This window comes from Kogia breviceps, chromosome 1, assembly GCF_026419965.1.
Source record: "Kogia breviceps isolate mKogBre1 chromosome 1, mKogBre1 haplotype 1, whole genome shotgun sequence".
Lineage (NCBI taxonomy): Eukaryota > Metazoa > Chordata > Mammalia > Artiodactyla > Physeteridae > Kogia > Kogia breviceps.
In genome coordinates, this window is record NC_081310.1 from 127,656,865 (window position 1) to 127,672,199 (window position 15,335).

The 15,335-nt window shown below is 44.5% G+C and overlaps 1 protein-coding gene across 1 annotated transcript in view; it reads left to right on the forward strand.

Annotated features, from left to right (window-relative positions):
- The first annotated feature begins 232 nt into the window (after window positions 1–232).
- The window catches only part of LPAR3 (lysophosphatidic acid receptor 3), a 73,894-nt gene continuing 58,791 nt past the window's right edge, over window positions 233–15,335 (forward strand). The window contains exon 1 of the mRNA XM_059061675.2: window positions 233–425. The gene's annotated coding sequence lies outside the window, so the exon portion shown is untranslated. The remainder of the gene's footprint in view (window positions 426–15,335) is intronic.

A 15,335-nucleotide genomic window follows, 5' to 3' on the forward strand; every position in this document is an offset into this window, starting at 1 on the left:
TGTAGGACCTGTGGGTGCTAGCGGTCCTTTAGTGGGCGCCATCTACCCATGGAGGCCGGCCACACTCCTGGGGACCAGTCCCGGGCAGAAGGGCATCAGCAGAAGAGGCCCCGAGCGCGATCCATGCCTCGCCGGTTGGGGGCGCTCTCCCGTGGGAAAGGTCGGGCAGGGCGGGGAGGGGCGGGGCGGGACGCGGCCCCCCCGCCCCCTGGGCGCCACCCCTCGCTCTGCCAAACTTTCCTCGGGTTCCGGGTGGGTCTCAGCGTCTGCTGGAGAGGAGGCGCGCCGCTGCCCGCCCGCTCGCCGCGTCCCCCTTGGCTGCTCGCGCCCAGCCCCCGGTTTCCCTGTCGTGCTCGGCCCCGAGGGCATGCGGCAGCAGCAGGGGTCTCCGCTCCCGGGCTCCGCGGCGCGGGCGAGCGTGAGCGGTGAGTGGGTTCCCGGAGCGGCGGCCGGCCGGGGCGCGTTGGGAGGCTTTTCGGGATTGCCTGGCGTCCAGCCCGGCCCGGGCCCCAGACCCATTCCAAGTACCTGGAACAGCCCTCTTTGGGCGGTGTGTGGCGCATCTTGCCCTTTCCGCCTTCTTTTTTAAAATTTTTTTATTTTAGGAGGGAGAAGCAGTCATGATGCAGAATCCTCGTAGCGCCCGCCCCGGCTGTGGGCTGGTGGGCTGGGCGCAGAGGAGCGCAGAGCAGGGCGCAGGCTCCGCTCTGCTTTTGCACAGGTGCTTCTTTTCCAAACTCGGTTTTACAGCCGTCGATGGTGAACTGAGGTTCTTTCGTGGAGCCTAGGGATATAACATTTTCCAGCCTTCAATTACTCCCTACCCGGTGGTGTGTTAGGGAACAGCTCGAACCAAGCAAGGCATCCAAAGATTCGGGAAATGGTTATTACGAGCTAACTAGTGACACTGTTGGAGGTTGTGCTTTGGGAGTAAGTGACGGTCCCCGCGGTCCCCCTCTCACCACCGGCAGACAAAAGTGCTTTGTTCTGTAGCAGCGTTACTTTATTGCTTTCCTTCAACAAGTTGCGACTACCTAAAATGGCTTAGAAATTTCTCAAGCAAGTACTTTGAGGAGTGACTGTGAGTATTGGAAACAATTTAGTCTTATTAAGGTCATCATTTAAACTGCCCTCAAAAGCATTTTTAAACTGAGTCTTTTCCACGAAGTGTGTTCCCGGTGCTTCGTTACTGTCATTGTCGTACACGTCTCCCTCCTCACTTCTTTGCTGCCCTGAGTATTACCTGGCCTTGGAACGTTAATTTAGAAGTTAAGGACCGCTTAACTTCTCACGGTTCCTACTTGCTTTTTGTAAGTCGGAGAATAAAGTAAATGCCAAACCGGTGATCTCTTTACAAGTCGCTTATTATTTCATGCACTGCACAGCATGTCATTAATGCATGAACTTTTGTGTTGCTAAGGAGAGTTGTTGGGTTTTCCAGTGAACTACCTATCAGTGGTTGCTAACCCTGCTTACAGTGAGGAATTGAATCCAACTTTGTGTGGTCTGAGTCCTGTGAATAGAGTTTTCCTCTTTTTTGAACAGAAGTGATACAGTTAGAAACACACAACCTTGGCTCTATTAACACCATGCTTGTCTAAACAAACTGGGCCATTCTAAAAAGACCAGCAAGCAAACCCTACCAGTGGGGTTTATGTAATTGAGATAAGCTTCTGGACTTGTTTCTTGTGCCATGAGACTGTATGACTGTATCATGTAGGGGCTGGACATCCAATCATCTGGACGTAACTTATATAGATTGTTACTACCAGGTAACTAGATTATTTTGACACATTTTCAGGTTTTCTTTTTTTTTTGTCTTTAGAATTCAAAACTTTGTAGCTTCGATTAAATGAGAAATAACACATTTCTTTTCTAAGTCTGACAAATATGTAAATAGTAGTTTACCAGCCTCTTTATATTGTTAGATCAGATCTATTTTAGGTATCAGGCTGTTTTACAAGATGTTTGATAGAACAGATCTGCATATGTTTTCTCTGAATGAAGACCGAAATGAAAACATTCCAATATGGGATTATTTTCATGTATGTCCATCAGAGCCTATTTGAAAATCTACATGCTGATTCTCTCTCATTTTTCCAAAACACACAGGCACAGAGGAACCACTGCACACACAGCATTGTAGCCAGGCAGCAATCAAGGCACACATTCTCAAAGTGGTGCACACATGCCCAAAGCTGGCTGCCTCTCCCCCAAGTTTTTCATTTTGGAGCAGAAATCCACCATAACCTAAGCCCAGCGTCTTATTTCTTTGGGCCGCGGCAGGGGGAACCACTGTAACTTGAATGGGAATTACTATAACTCGAATTACCCACTAACCATTCTCCGTGGAGTATACATTAGTTCAAAATGCTCTGTAGCCTGTGATTACACCCAGCAGAGTGGTTAAGTCTGATTGCAAGGTTCTACATGGCAGAGCCCAGGCCTAAGGTATTATTAATGTGGTGTAAAGAGAAGAGCAGGGCTTTGCAGAGAGACCAGGCTTTGTTCCAGGCCAGGCTTCGTAACCTTGTATACTTTGCTTCACCTCTCTAAGCCTTAATTTCCTTGTCTGTAAAAATGAAGATTATATCCACCTCCCAAGATGAAAAGAGAAAGCACTTGGCAGGGTCTCTGATATACAGGAAGTAGTCCTTATATGTTGGTTGCCCTCTTTTCCTCCTAGATAAAGTATTGACATTTCTATAAACATGGTGCAAATGTACGTTGCACTGGTGAGAGTGCAAAGATAGATTCCCAAGTCCTGGATGATTTAGAGATGGTCTGCTCACTTTCCTTACTTGCTTTCCTCCTCTCTTGCCATGGTCCTTTTGCTCTTCCCTCCATCATTTCTCCTTCAGGTACTGAGCTGACTCCTGTCTGGCCTTGCTGATCCTTTGTCCCTCATGCTGGATTCTGTGTTTATGTGGAGGAGACCCCTGGAACTTAGTTCTGCCGTGGATGGGAGAGATGGAGGTGAGGGGTGCAGAGCTGTCCGCAGAAGCCCTGAGAGTTTGTGCTTTCACAGTGCTGGGTTAGAGAGGCAATTTGGAGTACAGAATTGTACTCCTGTGAGCTCTTGTGACCTTGTGACCTTGAATAAATCACTTATCATCTCTGAATCAGTTTTCTCATTCACACGATGGGGATAATAATTCCTTTTCTAGCTACCTGCATGGGTTGTGTTGGGTCCCATTAAATTGGGCATGTGAAAGAGCTTTGTACCTGGTGAGGGCCACATAAATGTTGGATAAAGAGATAGGGCCTGCAGATGTGGGACACCCCAGGCAGGCTGTAGGGGTGGGAGCATCTCCATGTGGGTGTTGGACGTGCTAAGTGGTCATTGATGCCATCTCTCCACACCCCTCTTTCCTGCCTTCTGATGGCAAATGAGATTTCAAGGAGGAAATCCTGCCAATGGTTGAGAAACTGCTCTGTGGGAAATATGAAAGGAAGAGAAAATTCAGGGCTGAGATTACCTGACGTTGTGTGATCGAAGGCACAGGGCAAAGGTCCAAAGAAGTTTTAATTCCCTCTTAGAATTACCTGTACTGTCTGCTCATCTCAGTTCTTAGTGGACAGAAACATACAGTTAACTAATCAGCCAATGAGGCAGAGGAGAGTGGTACTGGCGATCATCACACGTTGAATTGGGGTGCCCAGTGCCATCCTCAGTGGCCTGTGCCTTCTTGCTAACTTGAGTCTCTGAGGTTCACTCTGCAAAGCACTAAACTGACTCAAGGCATCCCCCCACCCCCCCACAAACAATTAAGCTAATTATTTAATTCAATCTGAGAGGTGTGTGTTGCTCTCTGCCTGACCTGCCTTGTGAGCCAGGAGAGTAGTGCCCAGTGAGAGGAAGGTCTGACTTCCTGGATTGTCCCCACCCCCTCTTTCCTCCCCAGACTGATGTCATCATCCTGATTCCTCTTCATCTCCTGGCCTGGCCTCTGCGGCCCCTGACCCCTAGCCTCTTGTCCTGTCTGCCTACTGCCTTGAACTCCATTGCCCGTGCCCCTCCCTGCTCCCATGGACCTTGCCTCCCCTCCTCAGATGTGAATCATTCCTATACCTTAGTCCAGGCCAGACTGGGTGTCACTCTGGAAAACAGCCTGTCCAGTATAGCCTGCCTCACCCCTTCCAAACAATGTTAGTCAGCCCCCTAATTACTCATCAGCTATAGTCCTATGTCTTTATTGTTCCCTGGGACATTAGGCTGGAGGACCTACTACCTCTGGTTTTGACGTATCCGTGTGCAGATTCAGTGGTATCATCAAGGGTGGCTTGGCAGGTGCCGGGGGTGGGTCGGAGGTCACTTTAGCCCCCACCATAAGTGCCACTGGTTTGCCCAAAGGCTCTCCAAACAAACATGCAGTCTAAATAAAAGCAGTGTGCTGGCTTTGCAAATGCAGCTTTAAGGCAAGCCCCCTTTCAGTCAGTCTGCCCCCAAACCCCTCCTCTTCAGAAATTCTGGAGCTGTCCCCAGATGGACTCAGACCATACAAATCAGAGGTGGTCAATGGAGTCAGAGGCATTCACTTCCGAAGGAGAGCTAGAAATTTAACGTTAAGGCTCAGAGCCCTTGAGAGTAACTAGTTATTGAAGATCAAAGCAAGGCATCAGGTATAGAACATCACTGAATCATTTGCCTCCTGCCCTGGTTGATTTTTCATAGGCCAGTCCTTTAAATGGGAGCCCTTTCCCTGAACTAAACTGTCACATGGGTCTGGCAAAGAGAAAATAAGTATAATTTTTTTCTATAAAAATGGCATTAGGATTAGTCAGCTTCTCCAAAGAAAGAACAAATAGGACATATATAGCTATTTATAAGAGGAGGTTTATTATAAGAATTGGCTCATGGGATCATGCAGGCTGAGAAGTCCTGCGGTCTTGCCATCAGCAAGCTGAAGAACGAGGAAAGCTGGTAGTGTAGTCCAGTCTGAGTCTGAAGGCCTGGGAACAGGAGCTCTGATGTCTGAGGGCAGGAGGAGATGTATATCCCAGCTCAAGCAACCAGGCAAATTTGCTCTTCTTCTGCCTTTTTGCTCTATTCAGTCTCTCAGGGGATTGGATGATACCCAGCCACATTGGTGAGGATCATCTTCTTTACTCAATCTACAGATCCAAATGCTAATCTCTTCTGGAAACACCCTCATGGACACACTCAGATAATGATTTACTAGCTACCTGGGCATCCCTTAACCCAGTCAAGTTGGCCCATAAAATTAATCCTTGCACCACCAAACCAGGAAGTTGACACTGGTACAACACTCCCATCCACAGAGCCCATCTGTATTTCATCAGTGCTTCCCCAAGTGTCTCTTTTTCCTGTCTGATCTAGGATCCATGTTAAATTTATTTGTCATGTCTTTTGTAAAATAGTTCCTCAGACTTTCCCTGTTCCTAAAGTCCTTGCAGTTGTATAGGTCTTACATTTTGTAGATAACTCTCAACCTGGGTCTAGCAGGTGTCTTCAGAACCAGACTTAAGTCATATGTTCTTGGCAGGGTACTCTGCTCTTCTCAGCACATCACATTAGAAGGTACACAATGTCAACTTGTCCACCACTGGAATATTGGCCTTAATCACCTGGTTATGTTGGTGTTTGCCAGATCTCCCCACCTTAAATTCACCATTTTTTCCCTTTGAAATTTATTGGTATTTGTGGGGAGGTGTTCTGAGGCTAATAGGCTAATAGCCTATTAGATCTATATAGATCTATATAGTCTATGAGGCTAATAGCCTGTTTCTCATTAAACATCCACCTACAGCCTTATCATTCGCTGATGACTTTTGCCTGAATCGGCCACCTCTCTGAAGGTCGCCAAATGGTGATTCTTTATTTCCATCACTCCTTCCACATTTGTTAGTTGGCATTCTGCTATTAGGAAGAACTTTCTTTCTCTTTCATGCATTTATTCATTTATATTAGGAAGCATTTGTAGATTCCTTTTGTATACAATATGTTGAGATCTCTTACTATAATTACTTATTTTGATGCTCAAATTTTTCTCAGTTTGGCCGGTGGGAGTCCCTTTGAACTGGCTCCTTTGTCCTTTTGACATCCTTATCATCCATTGAACATTTAAAAATTTTCTGTCACCACAAGGCATCCCAGGCTCATCTTGTACTTTCCCTCACCTGGTTAGTTATACCTTTTGGTAGAGAATGGTATTTAGAAACCAAGATATAGAAGGTTGATTGTGTCCATTTTTACTTGGGTGTCTTAGATCTCTCAAAGGACAGAGCTAGGAAATATATGTATATATGTATTTACACATACACATTTATATATTTTCTACATTAGGCCATATATTATAAAAGCGTGAGTTTATACTGATATCTCCAATTCCAATCCAACACCCAAGGATCTTTCTAGTCTTATCCCTTTATATCTTTTTACATATCTTCTCTGGCAGTTAGAAACTTGACACTCAATACCTTCAGTATTTTTACTTCTTTGCTCAGAGTAGCCCACCTCTCAGCCACAAAGGCCATCCTGCCTCCTCTGTGTCCATCTCTTTTCCCACTGTTGCTCACCTTTGGTGCCAGGCCTGCGAGCCCGCGTGTCTATGCAGCTTTCTTATCAGCCTCCAGTCCCTCCAGCTCACTACTCTGCATGGCTCCCCAGCCACAGCCCATGCTTCTGTGCAACTCCCCAAACTCTCTCCATCATACTGCGTTCTCAGCCACATGCTGACCCCTCAGTTCTGGGGAGGGAAGGGAGGAGAAGGCAGAGGAAGAGAGAAGAAGATGGGAATGAAAGAAAGCAAAGATAGAAACAGCATATACATTTTTTAAGGTTTCCATGGATTGCTACTAGGTCATTACTAGCCTTTCTCAGTTAATTTCCAGCCTAATTTCTATAGTCAGATAATTGATTTCGGAGGCCTAGTTCAACTGATAGTCTCTATTTTGTTGATGGAGAAAGTAAAATGCTTTAGGAGAAACTGTTTCTTATGTTATATCGTTCAACATGTTAGAAGTAAACTGGGTTGCTTGCTCTTCTGAGCTTTCTCTGAAGCAGGTAAACTGACTAATCATTGCTATTTTCTATCGTGTCTTTAGAGTTTTATTCAATCCTTTTCATTTGATTATGGATTTTTCCCATAGGCTCTTGTCAACAATTCTAAGTAGAGATATATTTACAAATTTTGATTGACATTTACCACAACCACATTGTATTACTTCTAGAATCACTAAATATTTGCAAAATGCATTAATGTCATTATGGAGAACAAATCTACATTTTAATTTCTCTTGGGGTTAGAGGATTAACTACTGAAAAAAGGCTTCAGTGGTCAGGGTGGTAAAAAGAGCCCTGGGCTAGAAGGATGAGAGCTGGTCAGAGTCAATCAGTGTCTCCCAGTTTTAATTTTCTTCTCTGTAAGATGGAGAAAGCTACACTGCCCATCTCACCATGGGATCAAATGGGAAAAGAGACATGAATTCACTTTGAAAACTGTTCAGTGGTATATTAGTGAATATATTTTGATGGATTACTCTAAGATCCAGATAGAGTAGTCTAGAGGAAGCATGGTAATATGATTAGAAGGTTAAACATCAGGTTTTCAACCCAGCTGGCTAAATTCCTTTTATACTTATTTTCTGGGACTAAATAGTTTCAACTGGTATTGAAAAACACCAGTTAGTGACCCTGGACAGGGTGGTAGAGGGGAGAAATTCTTGGGGTTGTAATGCTGGTGACCCACCCTGCCTGAGGGAGGGAGTGCCTCATTTGACATCCCTTTCCTGGTAATCTCTCTTGGGATCCCCCTCCCCAACCTATTGGGAACAGACTTACCCTGTTGCTTTACTGGACTTGTCTCACTCCTCTGGACCTGGCAGTGGGTTGAGGACTTTACATTGGCTATTTCATTCACTTTGTCCCAGTAACCCAGTAACCTGACAAGTTAGATCTTGTCTCCCCTTTTGTAACAGAGGAAATTGAGGTTCAAAGAGGTTAAATAACTATCCTCAGGCCCCACTGATAATAACAGTAATGAAATTAACACTGTATCAGAGGCTATTCTAAGCACCTTATTTAAATCTTCCTATAGTCTTAGGAAGAAGGTGCTGTTGTTTTCCCCATTTTATAGATGACAGAATTAAGGCACAGAGAGGTTAACTAACTTGCTGGTAAGTAAGGCTTCACACTCAGTCCAGTTATCTCCAGAGGCCATGCTCTTTTGCTCTTTTGATATCCAGTTTCCCCAACACCATTTGTTGAAGAGACAGTCTTTTCCCTATTGTATATTCTTGGCACCTTTACCAAAGATCAATTGACCATATATGCATGGGTTGATTCCTAGGCTCTCTATTCTGTTCCATTGGTCTATATGTCTGTCTTTATGTCAGAACCATACTTTTTTGATTACTGTAACTTTGTATTACTATTGCTTTGTAGTATATTTTGAAACCAGGAAGTATGAGGCCTCTAGATTTGTTCTTTCTCAAGATTGTTATGGCTGCTTGGAGTCCTTTGTGTTTTCATGTGAATTTTAGGATTTTTTTTCTATTTCTGTAAAAAAAAAGAAGCTGCTGAGATTTTGATAGGAATTGTTCTGAATCTGTAAATTACCTTGAGTTGTATAGACATCTTAACAATGTTAGATTCTAATCCATGAACACAGTATGTCTTTCCATTTATTTATGTCTTCTTTAATTTCTTCCATCATTGTTTTGTAGTTTTGAGTATACAAGTCTTTTGCCTCCTTGGTTATGTTTATTCTTAAGTATTTTATTCAGTATGATGCTATTGTAAATGGGATTGTTTTCTTAATTTCCCTTTCAGCTTGTTCGTTGTTAGCGTATAGAAATGCAACTGATTTTTGTATGTTGATTTTGTATCGTACAACCTTACTGAATTCATCGATTAGTTCTAACAGTTATTTTTTGTGGGATTTTTAGGGTTTTCTACATATAAGATCACGTCATCTGCAAACATGATTTTACTCCTTCCTTTCTGATACAGATACCTTTTATATCCTTGTCTTGTCTGGCTAGGACTTCAGATACTTTGTTGAATAGAAGTGCCCAGAGTGGCTCTCCTTGCCTTGTTTCTGATCTTAAAGGAAAAGCTTTCAGTTGTTCACTGTTGAGTGTGATGTTCATTCTGGGGGTCATGCTCTTTAACCACTCTGCTTACCTGTTTATCTGCTAATATTTAAACCCAGAACCTGAAGCCTGTGTTCTTCTGCCACACCACATTGTCTTTCCTCTGCTTCCTCACCCCCTTCTACACTCCTGCCTCCGTGCTTTGTTTCAAGCAACAGAAGAGGGAAGTGGCAGTCTCTTAAGCCTAGTCACTGTGGCTCTAGGCCCTTACTCTCAGGCAGGAGAAGAGTCTTTCCTGGACTGTAGTTATTTTAGTGTAAGTATAGGATACCTTTGTTATTGGTCCTTGTTAAATTAAAGTGTTAGAGCATGAACAGTTAAAATTCCAGAATGCCAGTTGTATATTCTATTGAATTTTGGGGAAATTTTGAGTTAACTTTCTTGGGAGGTACTATCTACCATTTATTGAGTACCCCTATATCCTAAGCATCTTGCTACGCACTTTATAAACATTGCTTTAATTATCCTTTCAACAATTCTGTATAGTTGTTGTAGTTATTATGTTGTAGTTATTTTTAGAGAGGAAGGAAAAGTCTCTGGCCAGATCGGCAGTTTGCCAGGTTAGAGCCATCGCTGAAAGTGATGAGCCTACATCTGACCCAGGTTCAGCTGACTCCAAAGCTTCTGCTCCTTCCCCCCATTACTGGCCCTCCTGTGTGTCACAGCCTGCCATGCTCTCCTAGAAAGTGTTTAGGTGACCAGAACTCCACTGGTCTGGCCTTCCACTCTCTAAACCCTGTTTTAAATACCCATGCTAAAATGTCCATTTTTTAATTTATTCTGACCAACGAATGTCCATTATGCAATGGAGAAATAGAAATAAGCAAACCACAACAAAACAAAACAAAACTCCCATTCAGAAGAAAGGGAGACATGCAGCAGATATGATGAAACCCCGCTAGGCAGGAATTAAGACTTCCCTGCCCTGGTCAACTTCCTCTGCTTTATGTGAGAGGCTTCCTCGTGGTCTTGACTTTGACTCTGTTCCCTGGGAAGTTCTTCCTTGCCCATTACCCTCTGTGGCCATATCTGAAATGGGTGTTGGAAAGTGTGTGCTCCAGGCCCCTCTGTGGCTTCCACAGCAGTATAATTCCTTAAAAAGTTTATAGGCTTCTGGTCTGTTTGCTTCTAGTCAGTTCCATACACCAGTTACCACATCGAAATTCTATTTTGGACCAAGGTCTTAGGCATTTCTTTTTTCCCAACTTCTGTGCTGAGCCCATCTCTCTTTTCCTCTCCTTAGTGGTTTCTGCCCTGAAGTCCTCTAAAACATGGACTTGGGCGGGAGGATGCATGCTTACTCTTTACTGTCGGCCTGACTTCTTTGTTCCAATGCCATGTTTTACTGAGAGGCCTTTGAGAAAGGCTGTGAGCAGTGATACTATTTTCTGCTCCATGGGGTCGCAGAAGCAGTTAACTTTTCTAACCTTCCAAGGCCTCCAGCTTCTGGATGCTGACCATTCTTTTCCACCTTTGCTTACAAACGATCCTTGCCTGAGCTCATCTCTTTCTGGGAATGCCTTGCTAAAAGCTGCGAGGAGCATCCAATGCCTGCTTATATTATGTTTCCTTCCAGTGCCTGCACCTAGAGCTGCAGGCTTCTTAGGCAGAGAGGCCTTCGAATACAGTGATTTGAAGACAACAGAGGTTTATTTTTCTCTCTTGTTAACAGTCCTGAGGTGAGTGGTTTGGATTTGAAAGGCTTCTTTTATCTTGTTTTTCCACTATCCACCAGGGCAATGTTTCTCAAACTCCCTTTGTTTAAAGACTGGATTTTTTTTTATTGCCAGTGTGCCAAAGACCAATACTTTTGGTTTATACTCCACTGATCACGCAGTTGTATTTCACAGCAGTGTCAAATTGTCGCTGACATTTCTAGGTGTTTATTCACAGTTTCTGCACTTATCTCCTCATTAATGGAAACTTGTCCCTAGACTACCTTGAGTTGTGTTTCTAGGGCTTTGCCCTGGTCTGAATGTTCAGTGCTGATCACAGGGCTGCTGTGCTCCAGCTTGCAGGAAGGTGAAAGAGCTCGGAGGCACACACGCTATTTCAGGGCTAACCTGGAAGCAGCATACTTCATTCATTCTCACAGTCCATTGGCAAGAAGTTAGTCACATGCCTCCCTGTAAGGAGTCTGGGAAATAGAGTTTTTTACTCTATAAGAAAAGGAAAACATGGTTTAACACTTTGTGCCATAGACCATAAAGCTAAATAATGATAAAAGAAATATTTATGAGAGAAATCGCAGGGCAGCAGACAATCATGGGCAAATGAGTTAGAAGAACTGTTCTGAGTTCAGTGCCCTGTCACTCGGGACAGGGCCTCTTGGAAATAGAGTCTAGGGTCCTGCTGGCCTTTTCACGCAGCCAGGAGGTCAGAGGCTGGTTGTGCAGTGAGGTTAACAAGGGGGAAGTTCATGAGAGAAGAGGCTGAGAACCATTCTCAGGAGGAAATCCAGAAATCAAATACCCAGGTTTGGAGCTGGAATCCACAAGGTGGTGTTCAGAGTGCTGGAGCAGGGGCAGATCTGAAGGCTTAGGACACTGCAGTAGTCAGGATCAGCGGGCATCAGGAAAGGGGTTCCAATAGTCTACCCTGAGCCCAAGCAAAGCACCGGAGGAGGGAGGACAAAAGATCCTGGCCAGTATGAGCCGAACGAGGCCTCTCCAATCCCAAACCTCTCTGCCAGCTTGCAAATGCTATGTTACAAACAGTTAGTGAAGCCCGAGGCCACCATTCTTTTAGCCCCCGCATTAAAACCTGGTGCTTAAACCTCAAATTTTAGTCCTATCCCAACAGCTGAACTGAGGGAGGTTTCATGTCCCAACCTGCATACATGCTACCCTTATGGTGACTTTCTTCTTGTTTATCTTGAAGGCAGTTTGGGAGCTTAGCATGAGGGAGAGAGGATGTGAGCAGAATCAGGTCTTGAGCTAGTTCAGGAGTCATCCACATGGAGGAAAAAACTTGAGCAATCATAGCTCTTGTGGAAGAAAGTTTAAAGGGAAAAGAAGAGGGGGCTGAGAGCCAAGTCTTGGAGTATGTACACTTCAAGGCTGATGGAAGAACAGGAGACAGAAATACTGAGGACAGTGGGAAAGGAACCAGGAAAAAGTAGGGTCACAGAGGCTTGGGAGGGGAGTTTCAAAAAGAGAATAACTCTCTCAGCATCCACAGTGAAACCAAAGAAAAAGAGGACTGGAAACAAAGGAATTGTTATTGACTTATTCAATAAAATTGAACATATTTTTATTATGTGCTGATTATAGGCAAGGTTCTGTGTTTGTGCCTCAGAGAACAGGGAGACAGAAGGATACTAGCTCTGCTTCCAGCAGGCTTGGAAGTGAGGCTAAGACGAATCAACATTTAATATGATATGTTGAATGCCACAGGGGAGATACCAAGTATTTGTCAGCCAAATTTCTTGGAAGAATAGCCTATACTTTCTTTCCATTTCCATATCACCAGAGCATTATTCAATACAGTGTGATCAAGTTTCTGTCTCTTCTGCTTTCAACCAGTGAACTAAAACTAACCAACACGTGAACCAGTCACGCACTGTCCACGTGCCTATTTTGGGCATCAGGTGCACAGACATGAGTAAGAAACTGTGGTGGCCCTTCAGAAGCTCACAGTATGGTGGTAAAGGCTGACACTGAGGCAGAGGCTGCTTCTACAGTGCAGTATCAGGGGAGTCCCCCTCCAGTGGCTAAAAGAGTGTCCGAATTTAGTAAATAAAAAGTCACCTTAGGAGAATGAATATACACATGTCTGAAAGTTCCAGGTATATAGATGTTTACAGCTTCCAGAGTCAAGGACCACCTCCGATCTCCCCCAAGTGCATTTGTATTCATTTACGAAGAGTAGAGGTGAGGAATGCTAGAATAAGATGAGACTGTTGATGGAATAGAAATGAGTTTATTCCTGACCTCCCTCCTCCCAGTGCCCTGAGCCCCCATACTTCTTTGTCTACTCAGGGGCTAAGTCTAGCTTGTGTCCCCAGGGTCTAAAGGTCATCTGCCATTATAGCATCTCTGCCTAGGTTGCAGCCTGCAGAGCTTCTGGGAGAGTGGCACTTATCCAGCATCCCCCATAGCTGGCCCTGCCACTGGAAATGCCACTGTGGAGGATGGATCAGTAGTGCCACCAAAAGACAGTCCTTGTAGTGATGTCTGCATGGCCTTGCATCAGGCTACAGTGCCCCCTTTGGCTCAGGTTGTCATTACCCTGACCCCCTCTGCCCTGCTCTCCTCACAGCACCTTAAGGAAAACTCTACTGCTTCTTTCTCTGCAGTGTCTAGATTCAAACCTGGCTAACCTTGGGTCCCAGTAAACACTTCAACCCATGTCATTTATTTCCATGGTATACAAGACCAAGAACACAGAGTTGGAACTGATCCTTGATTACACTGGAGGACATCTGTGAGGTAGACTTCAACGTGCAGGGATCTGTTGGAATCCAGTGCAATCATCTTTATTGTATATAATGCCTCTAACTATGGGCAAATCACTCATTGACTGAATCACTTACTGTGTGTAGCGAAATTTACTAGGGTTCTGGTACTCTAAGGGGATGTAGGGGGCATCCAAAGAATTGTGATACTGGCCCATGTCTTTGGGAATATGGTTTATTCCTCTTTCCTTCTCTGAGTGTTGTTACACTTATAGCCAGGAAATATTATGTGTACTCAATCTTACTAAAAGATTTAAGAAAAATCTATAACATATTAACACCTTACAAATAACACTGTTGTATTACAATGTACTTGAAGATATCTGTATTGCTCAGACTTCCACAGGAAACATGATATAGTTAATTTGGTATTTGGAGCGGGGGATGGTAACTTGGTAACTGGGGGAGGGCAGAATTCATGGAAACGAAGAGATGGTGCAGTGACCCAGAGCTAGAGACAGCAAGGAGCTGTTAATACCCCTCAACTTGGAAGCCAAGGGGAGGGAGAAGGAGAGGCTGCCTGCCAGCCAACCCATAGCAACGTGGCAGGAAGGGAGCAGGGGAAATCAATGTCTCAGCCTTGCCCAACCCACTCCTCCCCACCTCTCGTACCTCTCAGCCAGAGCTGGAGGGCAAGGAAGCCGGTTGATTCAGTCCTGCAGGGAAAAGAGCAAGTGGAGGAGGTTGGAGAGGGAGCTGGAGGGACCAAACGATGAGACCAGGAACAGCATTCAAATGCCTTTTATATGCACTTCTGTGACCTGGTTACCTTCATACAGATGTGCTGTTTTACTACGAGACATGCATAGGGTGGGAGAGGGGGCAGGATGGGGATGGCTATGAGTTCCTTGCTTTTGTGATGAAACAGCAGTACCCTCCTTTAGAGCCTCTGAAGCCTTCATTAAAACAACCATTTCCCACTACAGCCACATGCTTTGAAGATATGACTATCCTTTCTGTGTAGAGTTTCAGAATTCAGTCAGGCGCTAACCTGAGCTGGTGTGCTTTCCAGAAGCAAGGAGGGGTCACTGCAGATCACTATTCATCTGTTGCTGGGAACAGCGGGGGATTATTTAGAACAGGAGGCTGTTGAATATCCTTCTCAGGACTGGTGGCAGGAGACTGAGTCACGAAATGGAGAGTGAGCCAGGGAATGAATGCAGTTCATGGTTAAGTTAGGACAACCAGTTTGGACCAAAATTTTCTCTGTTGTGAATCTTATAATGTAAAGAAATCTAATTTTCTTCTTATGGGAACTCATTGGCTGTAAGTAGGAACTTTGAAATTTCTCAAAATATATTTTCACAGAAGGAATGATGAAGTTCTTTGTACAAGAAGAATATCTCTTTCAGAGATGAATGTCCACACTTTAAATTTTGGCATTCTCTCCTCCTTCAAACATGTGATTACATGATGATCTAAGGATTATTTGGTATATAATAGAACATATGGGGTTATATTATATATAAATATTATTCATTTAAAGCATTTTGATTAGTGTCTTTACTTTTTTTTTTTTTTTTTTTTTTTTTTTTTTTTTTGCGGTATGCGGGCCTCTCACTGTTGTGGCCTCTCCCGTTGCGGAGCACAGGCTCCGGACGCACAGGCTCAGCGGCCATGGCTCACGGGCTTAGTTGCTCCGCGGCATGTGGGATCTTCCCGGACCAGGGCACGAACCCGTGTCTCCTGCATCGGCAGGCGGATTCTCAACCACTGCGCCACCAGGGAAGCCCAGTGTCTTTACTTTTAAGAGGGTCAAAGG